This window comes from Hyposmocoma kahamanoa, unplaced genomic scaffold, assembly GCF_003589595.1.
Source record: "Hyposmocoma kahamanoa isolate Upper Pololo Valley unplaced genomic scaffold, ASM358959v1 190, whole genome shotgun sequence".
Taxonomy (NCBI): Eukaryota; Metazoa; Arthropoda; class Insecta; order Lepidoptera; family Cosmopterigidae; genus Hyposmocoma; species Hyposmocoma kahamanoa.
In genome coordinates, this window is record NW_020653718.1 from 3,029,533 (window position 1) to 3,041,022 (window position 11,490).

Consider the following 11,490-nt stretch of genomic DNA (forward strand, 5'->3'; position numbering starts at 1 on the left):
CACGCCCGCGCCCTGAACGCTTCCGCGGCCGCTTCTGTGTGGCCAGAGCCTAAACGGACGATAACCAAGTACTCATTCTAGCGAGTGAAGATTGTTTCACGCGTATACACAATAGAACCTCCATATTACGTAGTCACGTTACCCGGCTTTAAAAACAAGTAAAGCAACTCCCGCTTTTTTCAGCACGTTAATGCCTACACTTCAGTCGGAACGTAGGGTTGTTACATTATGATTTTAGTTGTACCTGTACAAGTTGTAAAACATATTTAAAAAAAATTAAGGTGTTTATCCCACATTACGCAAATTACCTTTGTTAAATGCAGTTTATTTGTTATACCAACATCACGGATTGGCATTTTGAGTAAGTACGATTATGAAATAGAAATGAATTAGTAGCAGTAGAGCTCCTTACTTCTGCTGCCAGCCAGTAATATGAGCATTATTGCGTTCCGGTTTTGAAGGGTAAGGGTGCTGGTGAAATTACAGGCACATGGGACTTGGTAACTTATGGCTCAAGGTGACGGGTGCAGTGGCGGTGCCCATATAGTGTCGATTACCACCAGACACACGACTTGTTCGTCCCACCACTTGTCATTATAAAAAAAAATTGAATGCCGAATTTTAGGCAATGCACCGCGAGATTATGCGAATGTGTGCGTCCGTACAAGGCGCGCAGCGGCCTGCGCACATACAAACCGCGCTGCTACGTTTGTTCGCAGTAACCTTAATTCTCTTATTATACTATGGTTATCATTGACTTACAAATAAATGGACGACGGGTCTAATACAAAAACCACGCAAAAAATGTCCCAAGTCAACCTATTTAAACGTAGTGACATGTAAAGGAATATGAAAAAGCTAAAACGTTGAATTTTAATTGTAATGCCATCGCAGTACTGTCTAATTTTGCTTGCTTCGCTGTCAGTCGAACAAACGAAGACTAAAGCGTGAATGACGCTCTGTATACGATTTTAACGCCCTATAAGTTCGGACACTTTTTAGCGCGGACCCGACGTCCATATAATTGTAAGTCAATGATGGTTATAGTAATATTTACTCAGTTTTTAAGTTTAAGTTTGTTTTAGCCATGAAGGTTTTCGTGTTTCTTATGTTGTATCAAGTAACGGGACAAATAAGTTGTTAGTCTACCTGCGGTTACAAGTCCCATGTGCCTTTATTTTCACTTGCACCCTCAGAGCGTTAGCGGACTACGTGTGATTCTTATAAGTTCCGAATCCGAGAAATGAAAGTTCGAAATGTCACAGGTGTCCGAAGTGTCATTTTATCTCTAGGTGTACAAGCGATATTCGTATTTGGAACGAAAACATGCTTACACTTCAAAATCGGAACGCATTACTGTTTGTCAGTTTTCGTATAATTTTAAATAGTAGGGTAGTTGTTATCGATAATTTTATCGATAGATTGTGAAAGTTGGTAAAATTTTGGCAAAAATGTCTGACCTGTGAATGTTACGACAATGATTACTAATTCCGTTATTGTATTCTTTATTCTTATTTTTAAATTTAGCCTATTAGTATTTAATAGACTTTAAAATATGTCTCCTATTTGCATTTTTATAATGCTAAATTTAGTGTATAAATATGTAGGGATTTTCAAAAAATAACAAATGCAATAAACCTGTGCCCAGGTGATGATTCAAATGAAACAAGTTCGGCTATTTATTTTATAAGCGTAACCAACATTCAATCGATAGTCGACATAATATTTATCAACCGCAACCACTAGCTGGTGCAACACTTTTGCACAATAAACTGTCATTTTACTCCATTTTCAAAAAAGATAAACTATAGATATTGTGGCCGTACGTACCTGGACAAACTCTTTCACCAGGAACTTAGGTAAATGACATCTGGTCAATGATAAGTGAAAGTCAAATAATCACTTATTCCATAGGTACAATTTTTTGTGGTAAGAACCCAATAATCTGTGATAATCATTTCCGAATTTCTTCTTCATCTCATTTAAAGATATGCCTTTCATCCACGAGCGCTGGACTAAACGTTTCCGGGGCAATTTTATTTACGCCTTTTTTGCTTCAGATAATAAATTGATTTATGAGATCACGAGTCAGTCTTGACACTTAAGATTTATATTCAACTTTATGCTTCTTGAGATAAGAACGTTCCAAAAACCAATGATTCGATGAGCTCTAGTTAACATGTTATTGTCCATGTGTTTATTACGAGTACGTTTGAAGTCAATATTAAAGTTACTACTTATGTTTTCATGTTACGTAATAGAATTGACAGGCTTTTTGATGTAAAATTAAAAAAAAATTGGAAATTAAATTTTAACCGTCTTTAAAAAAGGAAGAGGTTCTCAATTCGACTGTACTTTTTTGTGTGTATATGTTACGCGATTTAAGTTTGTAAATCGATTTGAATGATTCTTTTTTTGAAGTTTGATGAAAATTTTCCACCTCTAAGGGTGATAAATTAAGGGATGAATACCTTTTTGTTGGATTTCACCCACTTTCCGTTAACCGATTTCAATAAAACTTGGCACATAGATGTAATTTCAATGAACGTACAAAACATCGAAAACGAATAAGCAACATTTTGAAGTAGTTTTATAAAAAAGTTATTTCAAACGTTTCGAGTCCCCTTTATAGGGCCCTACGTTTGCTAATTTCCTTGAAACCACAAGCCATTGGAATACCATTGAGACTCCACTGAAATTATATTGCAATTATGACAATATTTCGCTCCCCTGCTGGAAAAATGGTATAAGTCGAGTTACGTTCAACATGTTTATTGCTCCAATAGATACCATAAATATAACCCACATGCTCTTCAATTCTTGTAACTCTATCGACTAATATTGTAAATAGTGGGTTATATTTTTCTGTATCTAATGGAGCAATAAACGTTTTTGACGTAACTTCACTTATGCGATTCTTACGTGAGGGGTGCGATTTCTTATTCTGCTAAAATTTAGTTGTAATGGCAGTTGAGTCTCAATGGTGTCAGTAATGGCATTCATTTTCAATTATAAGTTGCTTTTGGGCCATTTCCATTATGTCGTGTCGTGATTTGTAATTTGAATGAAGTTGTTAACACACAGTAACTGTTGTTCACGACTTTTTTGACGTTACGACGACAGACTGTCGTTACAGTGGGAATCGCTAGAACGACAGTCATCCGACGAAAATTAAAACGTCACGATAAAAATGTAACGACAGAAAATCGCAGCTTCAAACGATTCTGGTGTACAAACGACAAGGTCTTGAGACGATAAATTGTCGCCACGATCTAGTGGGAACAGCTAGACACGACAGTCGTTCAACGATAAAATAAACGTTCACGACACAGGTATGACAGACAATCGTGTCATGGGAACAGGCTAGACGCGACAGTCGTCCAACGATAGATTAAACGTTACGACATCAAGAGAACGCTCCCTTGCTAAACCTACCATGGAAATTACAATGCATTACCTAGTTTATAATCAGCATTTTAGTTCAAATTAAATTAAATATTAGTAGATTACATCATCGAGGTGTCATCCATCAATTCGCCATTAAATAGCAGAATGAACCTCATAAGCTAACCGTTAACAAATAACAGTTTTTAAATTTTAGCGGAACACCAAACGTATAAAATTTTGCTATTGATTCTCTATCATACACAACTGATACGATTTCTAATTAGAAGACTTGGAGTCCAGGTCTCATGGTCACGGTTGCACTAATATACGCGATGTAGACCCAAAAAATAGTTTAATTTCCTATGTGTAACAATCGCGAAATAAAAACGCTATAAAAAAGATTATGTTTTTTGGCAGCCTATATTGTATGTATTACAATTACAAAGTTATATAGATTGGAGGGGACGTGTGTTACGTTATTAACTATCAAAAGAGTTATCAAAATTTCTTGAAGTTAGTGAAATTGAGTATTTAAAGAAGATAACGGTTGTAAACGTATTTTATTGACTAAATAACTTTATTTTAAAACGATAAGATAGTGTCAGTGTTAATATACACTTTTTAAATCAGTCTAATCTGTGCTGAAAACATAAACAGTTGATAGTAATTTGCATACTTAAAAGTGAATTTAAAGAAATATTTTGCGGTTATATACTTAAAACAATTTGGACTTTACACTCTTCTTGAAACAAGATAAATATCAACACTCGGCGTACTTTCTTTGCATATGATCGATCTTCGCCTTAATAAAAAAGTGTCGTATCGATTGAGTAGCTCTTGTTGTCGCATGAAAATTTGAAGCACCTAGTTCAATCCTGCTAGGAGAAACATAGTACCCTTTTTAAATTTTAACTTTTTGAAATAATTTCATTTGAATGTTGCGGCTTTAAATAATAATGGAGAGAATACCTAATAATGAAATTGTTGATAAAAATTACGACATTGAGAAAGTTAATATGAAAGACACTAAAGAAAGACCGACGGAGCTACAAAAGAATAGGGTTACCATGGCTGATGAGCAAGGTATTGGAATCCAATTTTTTTTTTACGAAACCAAATGACGTGCCTGTCTATAACCAGTTGCACTGCAACTGAGAGCTTCAAACCGCAAAGATCGGAGGGGCACTACCACTGCGCCCGTCATCCTGAGACTTATGTTGACAAGGCCCATGTGCCTGTAATTACACCAACACCCTTCAAAGCCGGAACGCAGTAATGCTCACATAATGGGAACGCGCCCAAAGACAACTTTGATAAAATTAGTATAATTGAAAACGAACGCCATCACTGCCATTCCATTCCACTGACATTATCGAGACTCAACTACCATTACAACTAGATTTTGGTAGAATAAGAAATCGCACTTCTATGTCACGTCAATCGTCAAACGTTTATTGACCATTAGATACCGAAGAATATAACCCACATTCTCACCAATTCTTGTAACTCTATCTACAATATTAGCCGATAGAGTTACAAGAATTGAGGAGCATTGGGTTATATTTATAGTATCTATAGGAGCAATAAACATGTTGAACGTAACTCGACGGGTGCGAAATTAATTCATAATTGCAATATGATGTCAGTGGAGTCTCAAACGAATTACAACGACTTGTGGTTTCAAGAAAAGGGGTACAAGGGGTAAAAAACCTAATTGTACAAGGAGTTAAAGCTTAATATGATATTAAGGTTAAGTGTTCTTCGCGTTTCCTTGCAAAGTTGGCTTTTTTGTCTTGTAGCCCTTTTCAGATGAATCACTGAGTTAGTAACTCATATCCAGGGCGTCACACGACATTTAAGTCGCTATTGTGGGTTTTTGATCAGTATAGAAAAATTACGGGTGTCTTTTCACATTTGGCGTGTTCGAGTCTCGGTTCAGATAGGCGATTATTTAAAAATCTTTGAATGCAGTTCGAATTGTTTTTGTCTTTTTGTTCTTTTTGTCTTCTTTTAGTAAATTTTTCTATCTACGGTATTTAAGTTACTTCCTCTCTGTGTGGTTTAGTCACGAGACGTCCTGTATATAGAATGTTTTAAGCATGCTTATAACTAATAAGAATATAAGGAAAATTTCATCTAAAGAGCCCAGAAAATGTAACGAAGTGTATTTGGATACGGTTAGGATAATGTTATTCACAACACGTTAGGCTTCTTAAGAGTACACAACCTCAAATGGCTTTGCTTGATCCCGAATAACAATGAAAGTGTTGATCCAATCACTTTGGAAAAATATATAATAAGATTGAGGATGTACACTGATTATTATATGGCGTAACGGTATGGCATTTTGCTTTGGGGTAATGCCGCCGATATCAATAGAATCTTTGTCCTGCAGAAACGTGCAGTTAGAGCAATTTACAATCTGGGCCCCAAAGTATCTTTGAGAGATAAGTTTAAGGAAATTAACATTCTTACACTAGCCTCACAGTACATTTATGAAAATGTAAGTTATGTTAAAAGGAATAGTAATTTATTTATGAAAAATAGTGACAGACATAACATTAATACGAGGAATAGAAATAAACTAGCTTTTCTTGATAGTCGTCTTCACAAAGCCAAAAAATCATTATCATAAGGGGCAATGTATACGCTTCTATAACAAGATTCCGGTTGATATACAAAATTTGCCTTTGACGAGGTTTAAAACTACTTATAGTGAAACAAAAACTTTATACTAAAGGTTATTATACAACTTCTGCGTACTTGGATGACAAAAATCCGTGGTAGTACCCGTTTAGCTCATGGAGGTAGTCTCGATCTCTGATGTTTCAAATAAAAAAAAATATTGTAAATGTTATTTACAAAGAGCAACCCCTAGAGTTTCTTGCTCATTCTTCTCAGGGGAATCTGCCTTACGAATGAGCGGTAGAGTTTAATATTGTGACGATTTCAAGTGTAATAATGCTTACCTATGAAATAAAGATTATTTTGAATTTTGAATTTTGTGCTGTACTGAGTGAAAACACGATACCTAAAAGTTTTCATGATAAAAAATCATTTGTACTTTACATATACAAATGATTTTTTTTATATATCATCTGAAATAAATGGAATGCGTGTACTATACGATATATTTGTCAAATGGTTGTAATTTCGTTGGTAAAAACATAAATTCTGAAATAAAGCCAGTAAAGTCACTCGACCCAAGCAAAATTAACTGTATTAGTACGGGAAAAAATTAAATTCGAGTTGAGGTAATACAAACCTGAACACTATGCAAATTACCTAAGGTACAATTTCCGCTAAATAATTTTGAATACCTTTAGGCGTGGCCCACTGTACTCACAGCGGTTCCTTATAACTTTTTTACCTCTCTTTATTGCTTCAAGATCGAAAGATCAACGATCTAATTATTGTGGCCGAATGGCTCTTATAATAGACAGAAACTTGGATGATGATGACACTTATTTATAGCAATGCACGTGCTTTGAAATATATCATAGGTATAGTAGCTCTGTAGTAAATGTGTGTTAACCTTCACCTGTGGGCGGACTTAGGCTGCGATCAATGGTGGGGTTTCATATGTACTTTAAGTCGTACGCAAGCACGCTCACACACACTGTAATCTCTTAACCTTGCTTTGCCATCTAATTTCTTACATTATTTTTTAATATTTTTTGTTATATTACTGTAATGTACTGATACATTTAGAATAGTCGAGGAAGTTTGTAAAGGCTCTCTGCTGTGTATTTTTGTGTATTGTAACTACATCAATGTCATTTGAGCTGTTAATTTCTCAAATATAAATAAATAAATAAACTTTCGCTTTGTAGAACAATAACACACTTGTTTTGAGATTACATAAAAAAATTACCACAAAAATAATTTCATTCCAAATTCGGTTTTTTTTGAGATATCAAATGGCTTCGTCAAATTGCAAACATCTGAGGAACACTGCCATTGAGCCCGTTGCTCTGAAACATTACTCTTTTCACCAGCACCTTTAACCCTTAAAAAAAATTTGTCATAGCCCCCGTACTAGGGAAATCATGGTCATGGACACATACATAGACAACTACAAATCGATACCTCCAATCAACTTCTACGCCAACTTAACTTTTTTTCACAAAATCCGTTTGCTTTTTTTATCGAATTTTATTTTTTTTTCTTAATTTTTTTCTACGAAATTTGAGAGTCTAGTATTAGTAAATAAACACGTGTGGTTGTTTACAAAAATTACAGAAACTGAAGTTGTTGTAGTGGCGTAGTGTTCATTGGAGGTATCGAAATCACACCCAAACTCACAAAATGTCGGCCATACAAATATTTCTCCCGGCTCGAGAATCGAACCCAGGACACAAGATACATTAATACACATCGGCAGAAATAGTTATGGTGGCAACACTTCCCTGTGTGAACTCTTTGACAAGGAACTCTAGTGCTACTAAAGTGTATTGATTAATGATAACGGAGCAACTTTTTCGGCAGCCATTTTGAATTTATCCAAATTTATTTTAATTTCATCTTCTATTGACAGGCTCTTTGGCTATTATCTATGTCAAGTAGTTTTTAAAACTTAGACAATTGTATATCGGCCATATTGTTTATTTCTTTTTTTTATGGTCCTAGGTTCCATAACCATAAGACTCTAGGACTGCCTTTTCGATGTAGAAAACATAGTGATGAAGATAGATAGGTAGATAAACACTTTATTCACTAATAACACAAATACAGATTGAATATAAGAGAAAAATAAAATATTTTTGTTATAACAGTGAAAGGACGCTAACTCAGCATATAACTAACTTCCATAAGGCGCTGAGTTTCATACAGAACCAACGAGAGGGACTAAATTTAAAGTTATTGATCTAAAAGTAAGGAAAAATATAACAAACGACTAGGAGTCAAATGATTAAAGGTTCAGGAAATTCTTTTAGGAGGTGTGAAGTCCTCAATTCCAATGGCTATTGACTTTTCCTTAGTCCGTGTCCGGCAGTAGGACCAGTAAGACCAATGTCATACATATTGGGTCCTCAAAGTGTCTTAAGGACTTTCATTTGTTATAATCTAGTTATTTTATCGAGTTTACAGGTTGTCATTAGAAATGAAACTTGTTTTTAACCGACCCGGACTTGAGGAGGTTGTCAATTTGATTGTATTTTTTTGTGTGTATAAAACTTGGCAAATACTCTTGATATCGGTTTTTTAGTTATAATATTGTTCGTATATAAATTGCATATATTTGTTTTTTCAAACAAACCAACGTTTCCTACTCTGGAAATATCCATCGTCACGATTGATTGACAATCAGTAACGAAATTTCCATTCAGTTATTTTTTTAACATTAGCTGACATACAGTCATCCTTATGATGATTTCTCAATCGTCTGTCTTTAAATAAGATCAGTGCCCAGCAGAGGAACATTAACTTATGCATATAGAAGGTTTCAAGTCACCTTACTGATCTTCACAACAAGTTTCACTTATAATCTTTATCATCGCTCATTGTGTTTTGGTAATCAAGTAATCAACGTACATAAACCATTACTGGGCCGCATCGAGTACATAACCAGAAATAGAGACGAAATAAGGACCATCCATCCCTGGCAACTCTTCAGGCAAATGGGCCTTATATCACTTTTAAATATCAACTCTCGTTTGCGCTGAAATCACAAATTAGAAAGCTGAAATAGTACAGTGCCAACAACAGATCTGTGTGTACGTCTCCGTATATTCCAAAAATATTGTGTATTTATTATAATAAAGATAATATCTCTAACTATGGGGGGCTGTTCCATTCGGTGGTGTCGGAAAATCGCAAAACATCTAATTGCAAAACAAACGGAATCTCTATTAAGCCACGGAATGAACCAGCAGACCTCACGAATTTTTCTATATGCTTATTGTCGGATTTTTGTATTCGGTTTTCAACGACTGTTTAGCCGTAGTGCCATCTATGAGAAATCTATGAAAGTGTCAGTTAGGTAACTTGCCAGCTGCCAGCCCTGGCTGTTAACTGTAATTCAATTTGTATTGAATTGATATTCAATACTAGTGGAGCAATTTTTTCTTATAATTCTGTCCGAAAGTTTGAAATTCTGTCTAATTTTGAATATTTAGTCGAATCTCTAGTCAGTGTGTATATCTGGCCAGTCATGTGGCTGGTCATGCACGGAGGATGGATGTGACAGCAAATATATCAGTAGGGCTGGCACGACTGGGCGAGACATGCGCGAGAGCGACATAAAGCGCGAGATTCTGCTATTCAAGTTGCGCCCTGTCATGCTAGCCCTATAGATGATGTCACAGTCTAGAAAAGTCGAAAAAAAACATGGCGCACGTCGATTGCGAACAGCTTTTTTCGTTCTCAGAATCTCATGATAGACATAAATCCACCTTCATTGCTCGACTTGCAGCGAGTGGTCCGACTCGGATCTCACGCAAAGTCATAAGAAAACACGACATACGTATGACGACTTAGTGGTTATGTTTGTCTTTGGATATGACATAAATTTGACTTTCGACAAAGACATTATTTTGATTTTAAAGGAAGACAAAGATGGTATTCGGTTATTACAATAAAAAAAACTGTACAGCTCTTGATCTAAGGCTGAGATTGTTATAACGAAGTTTAACATCGATTAAGCAAAGATTTCGTAAGCGAATTTTACGTAAGTTTTAAGCAACAAATGTTCAATTTGTGGAAATAAATAAATTTTTATTTATTTTTATTTATTTATAATTCAATTTTTGCTCAGTGAAGTTGGTTTTGTATATCACAGCGTTAGAATATAAAATCCTACATCGATTATGTTTTCAATCGAGTCAATTAAATCGGAATGCGTATGAATAGATTTCAAAATCATCAACCGAACATCTGTATTAACACCAACAATAAGAATTTATTGGTCATTATAGATGTTAGTGACATTTTCTGTAGACATTTGGGTTGCAATAGTTGCGACAATACTTCTTAAAAACTGAGTTTCCAAAAATATGAACAATGTTCATAATTAATTTATTGGTGAAAACACAGATTGTATAGAAGTTGACATGTAACCAAATAAGTATAGTCTCACTATGTGCGGCCAATCATTAGGTATTCAAAATACACTTCAAGTGACTAAACTAGGTGTACATAACATATTGATTTAATAAGTCAGCTAGTAGTTTAAAAGCGGTGATAAACTTAACCGCTAGCCATTGTTACGACGGTCACGCTCGGACTACTGTTCGATATCTAATTTGGGATATCGGCTGACAAGTCCCATGTGCCTGTACTAGCCCTTCAAAACCGGAACACAACAATGCTGACATTACAGCTTGTGGGCAGAAATAGATAAGGTGGGAGTGCTTCCCTGGACGAACTCTTTCACCAGGAGATCTACGGCTACTAAACAAGTATATTATGATGTAATTATTCAATAATATTTCACGAGGCAATACTCGAGTACTTAAATAATAAAAATTGCCCCAGAAATTAAGTAGTGAACACTAATAGTCCCAGAACGACCGACACTTATAAAAAATCTTCATCAGTAAATGAACGTTTCACTCTTAGACGGATCTACATATTTCAAATCAAAATTCAGGCAGTTTTTATTGTTGATCTGTCGCGATATTTTCTGAAGTTCCTGCAGACGTCTCTGTTTCATTGTTTTCTTCTAACTCTAGTTTTATTGGCTTATTTGTTACTTATCTGATAACATTCTACTTTACCCATTTCTAATCGTGTTCGACAAGACGTAAGAGTTTTCTAGTTTATAACTTTGGAGAATTATTCCAAATACGTGTGTTGTGTTGTTGAATTACTTCGTAAGTTATTAGTTCTTTCTGTTATTGACATTACAAAGTAAGCCAAGCCAGGTTTAATAATTATTTGTCCTAGAAGCCAACATAGTAGACTCTTATTTATAGTACGTTTATAGTATAGTATGCTTGGAGTTTCTCTGAAGGATAAGAATTGAAATCAGGGCAATCCGATTGAGAACCAAGGTCGTCGACATCTGTCGAGGAACTGATGGGGGAAACGAGTTCTTGAATGAAGATCACGGCTTGGCAAACGTAGTGTAGGACTCTCTCTAGCCACTGGCTCCTATAGGAT